At 33.9% G+C, this 6,441-nt stretch overlaps 1 long non-coding RNA gene across 4 annotated transcripts in view; it reads left to right on the forward strand.

The window, feature by feature from the left end:
- Positions 1–5,937, forward strand: part of LOC108365843 (uncharacterized) — a 27,057-nt gene extending 21,120 nt beyond the window's left edge. For all 4 annotated transcript variants that reach the window (XR_001848013.1, XR_001848011.1, XR_001848012.1 and 1 more), the window contains exon 3: positions 5,509–5,937. This is a non-coding gene — a long non-coding RNA (uncharacterized LOC108365843). The remainder of the gene's footprint in view (positions 1–5,508) is intronic.
- The last annotated feature ends 504 nt before the right edge of the window (positions 5,938–6,441 follow it).

Consider the following 6,441-nt stretch of genomic DNA (forward strand, 5'->3'; position numbering starts at 1 on the left):
TTGCAACTCGAGATAACAAATCTGCTATGCCAATGCCAAGTTTGCAACAGGTCATCGTAATTTCTGGTTGCTAGGAGATAGTGGATTTTCCCTCCAGTCATGGCTAATGGTTCCAATTCCTCATCCAGCAAATGAGGCAGAAGAAAAATATAATGTTGCACATAAGAAGACGCGTTTTATAGTTGAGCGCTGCTCAGGAGTTTTAAAAGGTCGTGTTCGATGTACATACATCTCGTCAGAGGACTTTGTGCTATGAAGCAGAGAAGGCTGCAAAAATAATAAACGCTTGTATTGTGGTCCACAATATTCTAATAAAAGCCAATGTTCCAGTAACTGAGACAATTGAAACAAATAATGAGTTAGACGAATCCAACGAAAATTTGTTAATACCTCAAAATGCTTTACAAACACAAGCATGAAGTACCAGACAACAAATAATTCAGACTTATTTCAATTAGACTTAGCTTAGAATAAAATCCTTTTCTTTTGATTGCATTTTTCTTAATTTTAAATCTAATTGCTTATTTCTAAAAATTTCTTCGGCTCTAAACTTTTCTAGATTGAGTCTTTGCCTCTCTTTTTATAAAGTTAAATTTTCCTCCATTATTTTAATTTTTTTTCTCGACCATCAGAAACTTTTCTTCAAATCCTTTCATTGTTTTTGATGTTTTTTTGTTGGAGTTTGAAGTGGAAGGTTGCACATCTTGTCTTGGACATCTTCTATCCATTCGTTTGCTTGTGGGATCGCTTCCGATGTCATTGAGAGGTCGTCCAGTATTTCTTCTTCGGTGCGCTAAAATAAGGGAATGGGATAACATTTTTTGTACGAATTTCAATTTAATAAATATAGAAATATGTATATACAAAATTATGTCATTTGCTGTATGAACTTACTTCGGTTACGGTAAGCAACTCGCCCACACTTTCTTCGCCACTAACAAGAACCGGCGACATTAGCTGCAGTACCCTCCTCTGATGCTTGTTTTCTTCCTCGGCAAACCATTTACGAAACCATACGAAAACTCACCGAATAAAATTCTGTGAGATTGTTTGAGGCGAAGTGTACACAATTTTGGCAGTTAAAACTCATTATCACACTTGCTGAATCGCAAAATGCCAGTGTACACAATTTTCAGTGTAGACTAAAAACTCACAGTTACAGTATCCAGCCCCCGTATTTTTTCGGAGACTATTAAAAGTAATCGATATCTAATGCTGACTACACACGGGGCAACCGTTGAAGCAACGTGTTGAGGCAACCTGAATTTCTTGTTTAATATACACGAGGCCACCATTGGGGTAACCTCAGTAGTATGTGCTCTATTATGAAATAAACATTCAGAAGAAAATTTTGTTTTCTACAAAAACAACTTTTCGGCTCACTTGTTTTCAACGAACTAAGCCAGCCAATAAAATCAATCCACAATGATACACACCAGGCAACCGATTCGGCAACCAACACAAAATATCAAAATAATTTGATTTCCGGGCGAAGGTTGCGTCAACACGAATTCTCAGAATTCGGTTCAAAAACGATCTATCTCAAACATTATATTTATAAAATGCATTGAAAATGTCCTGAGATATGGCGTTTTTTGAATCGGCAGCTGAGATACGGCGTTCTTCAACCAAATTCTGAGATAGGACGTTTTTCAATAAAATTCTGAATTCTTCAATCAAATTCGTGAAAAAAAAAAATTTGAGATTGGGCGTTTTCGAACTGGCTGCCGAGGTAGGTCGATCTTCCACTCAGCCATCGATATGTTTCTCTCAACACATGGTTCGGCTACAGTTACATTGTTTAGTTATACATGGTTACCAAAAAATGTATTGGGAGAAACATATTAAGCTGACTTTTTTTCTGAGTGCAGAGTAGTTACAAAACTTAAAAAAAAACTAGAAACTCATTCCAGCACGTTTGATATATCAGATCCGCTTTTCAGCATTAAGAAAGCGATACTCTCCTCTCTCAATAAGTGAATTATTGACATAAATACATAAAATCAGCTGATGAATTTAGTTCTGTAGCTGAACAGTTTTAGATCTCGACACTTAACAAACTCCTGCCTATCGTGACTCGGCACAAAAATTTAAAATATTGGTTCCGTACGTCATGCGGACTGCGCCCCTCGTGCGGATGGGCGGGAATGGAGGGTAAAAACCGTTGGGATATTATATATATATATAAAATAAAGAGAAAACATTCCGCTATAGATAGATATTAGCGAAAGTTGCTTATTTTGCTTGGATAAACAAATAACAGACAATTTGTTTGATAATGATAAAATTTTTCTGAACACCCGTTCTAGAGGCTTGAGTAGTCAACTTGTTCCACTAAACTATCTTTAGTTTATGTTTTTTCATAGTTCGCGCATCTCTACTAATTATTATTTTTTGAATAAATACCGTGTATTTTTCGATTTGACGTAAATAGGACATATTCGTAAATTGATGACTTTCAGAACTTTATTCACTTCATTGGCTTCAAACCGATTTAAACTTATCTGTGAATAATTAGTTTTCATAAAAACCCACCAACACTTTACAAAAGGTCCAAAGTAATTGATACAATGAAATAACACTTTGTGCAAGCGCTCCTTCCAGCATATTTCTGGGGTCATATGACGCATTGTGGAGTCTGATCGAGTTTTAATGAAACTGGTTCGATTGTCTCGTCATTTCATATCCCTTTGACAATTGTGTCAACTTATATAAATTTAGTTTTAAGAGAATATCACCCTGTTTCTTTTTAGCTTAAAACTTTTAACGTGGGAGTTGACCGAAGTCAAGTTTTAAACATGTTTTTTAGTCATTACTAAAAAAATACCACATTTGGTTTGAACATTGGGGTAAAGTAAATGGGTGAGGTTTTTGTTATAAAATTAATTTAATCTAACAGAATTATATATATTATAACTCGATAAGGTTTAAGTCTTGCCATAGCTTCCATTCGCTGAACTGTGGATAATCGTTTTACAATTCTCTCGCGCAATCTTCTTCTGATAAGCCGTTTTTTTATAATTGAGGTAAATAGCCTTATCCTTAAGCTGGAGCGAAATGATTTTTTTTTTGAGATTAGCTTACTCTGTTAGTTAAAGCAGAAGGAATCCATTCATTGATTTTTTGAGGAAAATTAGCAGTTTTTGGTATATTTAATTTTAATTTAATTTTTGATCTCGAGAGTGTCGGATTTTCAACGAATTCGTTCAGCGTTATTTTTTGAGCAGCCACTTCCAACGCGAATAAAACTGTCAAATTAAAAGCCGGTACTATGAAATTTCAACCTCATAATGGTAATGCTTTAGGTAGGACACTTCTTTTTTTATTTAGTATAAATTTGGATACTTTTCTTAAGGTCCATAGGATATACATTTTGATGACCAAAAATTTTGTTACTGGCGTTCTAAGTATCTTCAGCGTTGCCATAGTGGATATTTTTATTCAAAATAAAAATTGTTTGACCTGATTTTTTTTTAATACGAAGTTCTTTTAATTTAATATATCAGTTATATTAGTGAAGTACGCTTTTTGTGTGCTCGTCGCATTTCTTGAGAGAGTTCAAGAAATTTTAGATTTGAAAGGGAGTATTTTTTTATAGAAAACATGTTTTCAGTGAAAAATTTTCAATTTAATATTATGTTCAAATTGGCCCCATTTAACTTATTAAATGAAAAACGAGCTTTTTGTAAAACACAATCGTTCACATTGAACATTTGGAGTTAACTTTGACGGTTGTTTGATTCTAAATATATTTTTTAAAAAAATATTTATACTTGTACATATATTCAAAATGAAGTTTTCGTGTTTCAATTTGTTTTATGTGAATGTGTACTCCATAATATTAACGCATACGGATTACTTAGAGACTTCAAAATGTTTAGTAAATATTCGCTATTTATCTTTGCGTACGATGAGACCTGATGTGAAATAACTAATTATCGCCTTGGTCTCTTTTTTGGCGGGCAGACATGCATACAATTTTGAAATTTTTTGATAATTTTTAATTTTTAATATTTCTCAGAATATAAATTTTTTGAATGTTGGCGTGTCCAATGAAAGCGTTTGGCTCTTTCTGATTGGCTAAAGCAGAAAGCTTTCTGATACAACTCTGCGCTGAACTGATTTTCAAATGAGTTAAATGATTTAGCTGGTTAAATTTTAACGTTGTCAATATATTCAGCTATTTGGGCATTAATAGGCCTGATATCGTACTAAAACAAGCAAAACTGTCAAATTATAAAAATGCGCTCAAACAAGTAGGGTATCGGTTTTAAAAAATCTGTTTAAATCCGTTAAATTTGTAAGCTCAAATTGCGCACCAAATCAGACTTAAGTTAAGTTGAAATGCTGATATTGCATATTTCACAGGGCAAAATTTTCATTACCACTGCAAGTTGCCTCAATGAGGGTTTTTATGGATAATTGTTATTATTATTATTATCAGTTTATTTTCATAAATGAATTATAAAATTAAACTTAAAATTTAGGTACTAGCAGCTAGAGGGCATCGACCTTATTCTAAATTATTTTAAATATAATGTATAAAATATGCTTTGCTTTGAAAATTTTTTAAGTAACTCGGGTAGAGAGGGAAGGCTTAGTCATTCTTATACTTCTTTTATGACGTGGCACTCTTCTGTGTTTTTATGGATAAACTTAATAAAATTCACAGCTTTTACCAAACAAATTTGAATCACAAAAAATTTATTAAGTAGGATTCATTGGTTTAGTTTAAAACTTTTTTTCTATGTGGTTGTTGCTGTGTTTCTCTTTTGGCCCATTCTTGCCTAATTTACATGGCCTTAAAGTAATATTGCCAAGCAATTAGCGTGGGCAACCAACTTTGTTCTCCTGAAAATTTTATTTAAAACCGAAGGCTCCAGAAGGGGCGATAGTACATATCACTGCCGAATTCCACAGGCAGTTTTCTTATTCATAAACCCTACGCCTGCAGTTGCTCTTTTTGATCTGCTGTTGATCATAGAGTCGATCCATGCTGGATTTCTCTCCAGCGCCTAGCTGATTGCTTCTGTCTTGCTGAAAGCGGCATACACATTCGAACAGTTCGTCGACTTTCTCACTACTAAATAACAATAGTTTAAGAGCGGGACTTATTTCATAAAGTGAATTTTATTCCAGCGAATCTTATTTGACATCAAAAAGTGATGATACCGCATGGCAAATGCTTGATTATGTCAGTCCAGTATAAATGGCGGATTAATATGTATTAGAAATTTACCAAAAAGCTCAAGCTTCATTAAACCAAATAGGTTGATGACCCGGCAATTCAGTTTGTAAATAACTCAAGTGGCTACGCGTTATTCTCTGTGAAAGTCATTACTGAAATACACAGAAAACTCAAGTGGGTCTGGTCTGCCAAACTTTTTATATATACTGTGTTAGAAAAAATCTCTTAATTAGATGCAAATCAGCTTGTTTACTATTCTCATACAAACTATTTGGATTAAAAATTTTTTTAAGAACCAAACCTGTCTTCTTTAATTTCAGCATGGAGAGGAATAGCAGTGAAATCGAGCAAGCATGAATGCTTACGAAGCAGCTGTAGACAAGAAATTTTAAGTAAAAAAAAAAAAAAAACGAAAATTAAAAACTAGTTGGCTAGTAAAACTGTCACGCACGCAAATATACAAAACTACATACATATATTCTTCTGATTGGTGATGCGTCGAAAAGTCGAGGCATATACTAGCAACGCACTGCGACTAAGAGATGCAGCGACGCCTGTAATGACACTTACAAAGGCGAGAAAACGAAAATTCCTCAAAAGCCAAAATTCCTCACTAGCGAGTAGAATCACAATGAAGACGACAAGTTGGCCACTTTCAATGGCCAAGATGCAACACAGCATGCCGACGAGTACTGTACGGTGGTTGGGCTTGTTGACGCTGCTGCTGCTGCTGCTGCTGGCAACACGTAGTATTGGTAAGTTTTACCTGCTTTTGAATATAGTTATTTAATTAAGTGTTTGAATAGAAAAAGTTGACTTCTAAAAAAATAAGAAAAAAACTAACTCAAAATACAAAGTTTCACAAGACTAAAAAATGGTTTTGGATATCTATCCATCCATTCAATGCCGTCCAATTGCTGGTGTTGCTCTGGCTTACTACATTATATAGCAGCGCCGAGAGTGGCGTCGATTTTGTAGCACTTTAAAGTTGCTTTTATCTACCGAAAAATGGTAAAATTTTACTTACAAAAACTTAAACAGGAACTTGAGTTATCGTTAAAAAAAAAAAACGCTTATTACCAGCTTAATGTTTTTTGCTAATATTTTTTATTGTGAGTATTCACACATTTATGGTTATGAGGTTATCTGGTTTAAAAATTAGTATTCTCTAAATATATAAGACCATATGACCAGAAAGGTGTGAACACTTGAAACACATTTTACTTGACCAAAGGCATAAACCAACTAGTATT

The sequence above is a fragment of the Rhagoletis zephyria genome, unplaced genomic scaffold, assembly GCF_001687245.7.
Source record: "Rhagoletis zephyria isolate East Lansing unplaced genomic scaffold, Rhagoletis_zephyria_1.1 Rzeph_scaffold_02016, whole genome shotgun sequence".
Lineage (NCBI taxonomy): Eukaryota > Metazoa > Arthropoda > Insecta > Diptera > Tephritidae > Rhagoletis > Rhagoletis zephyria.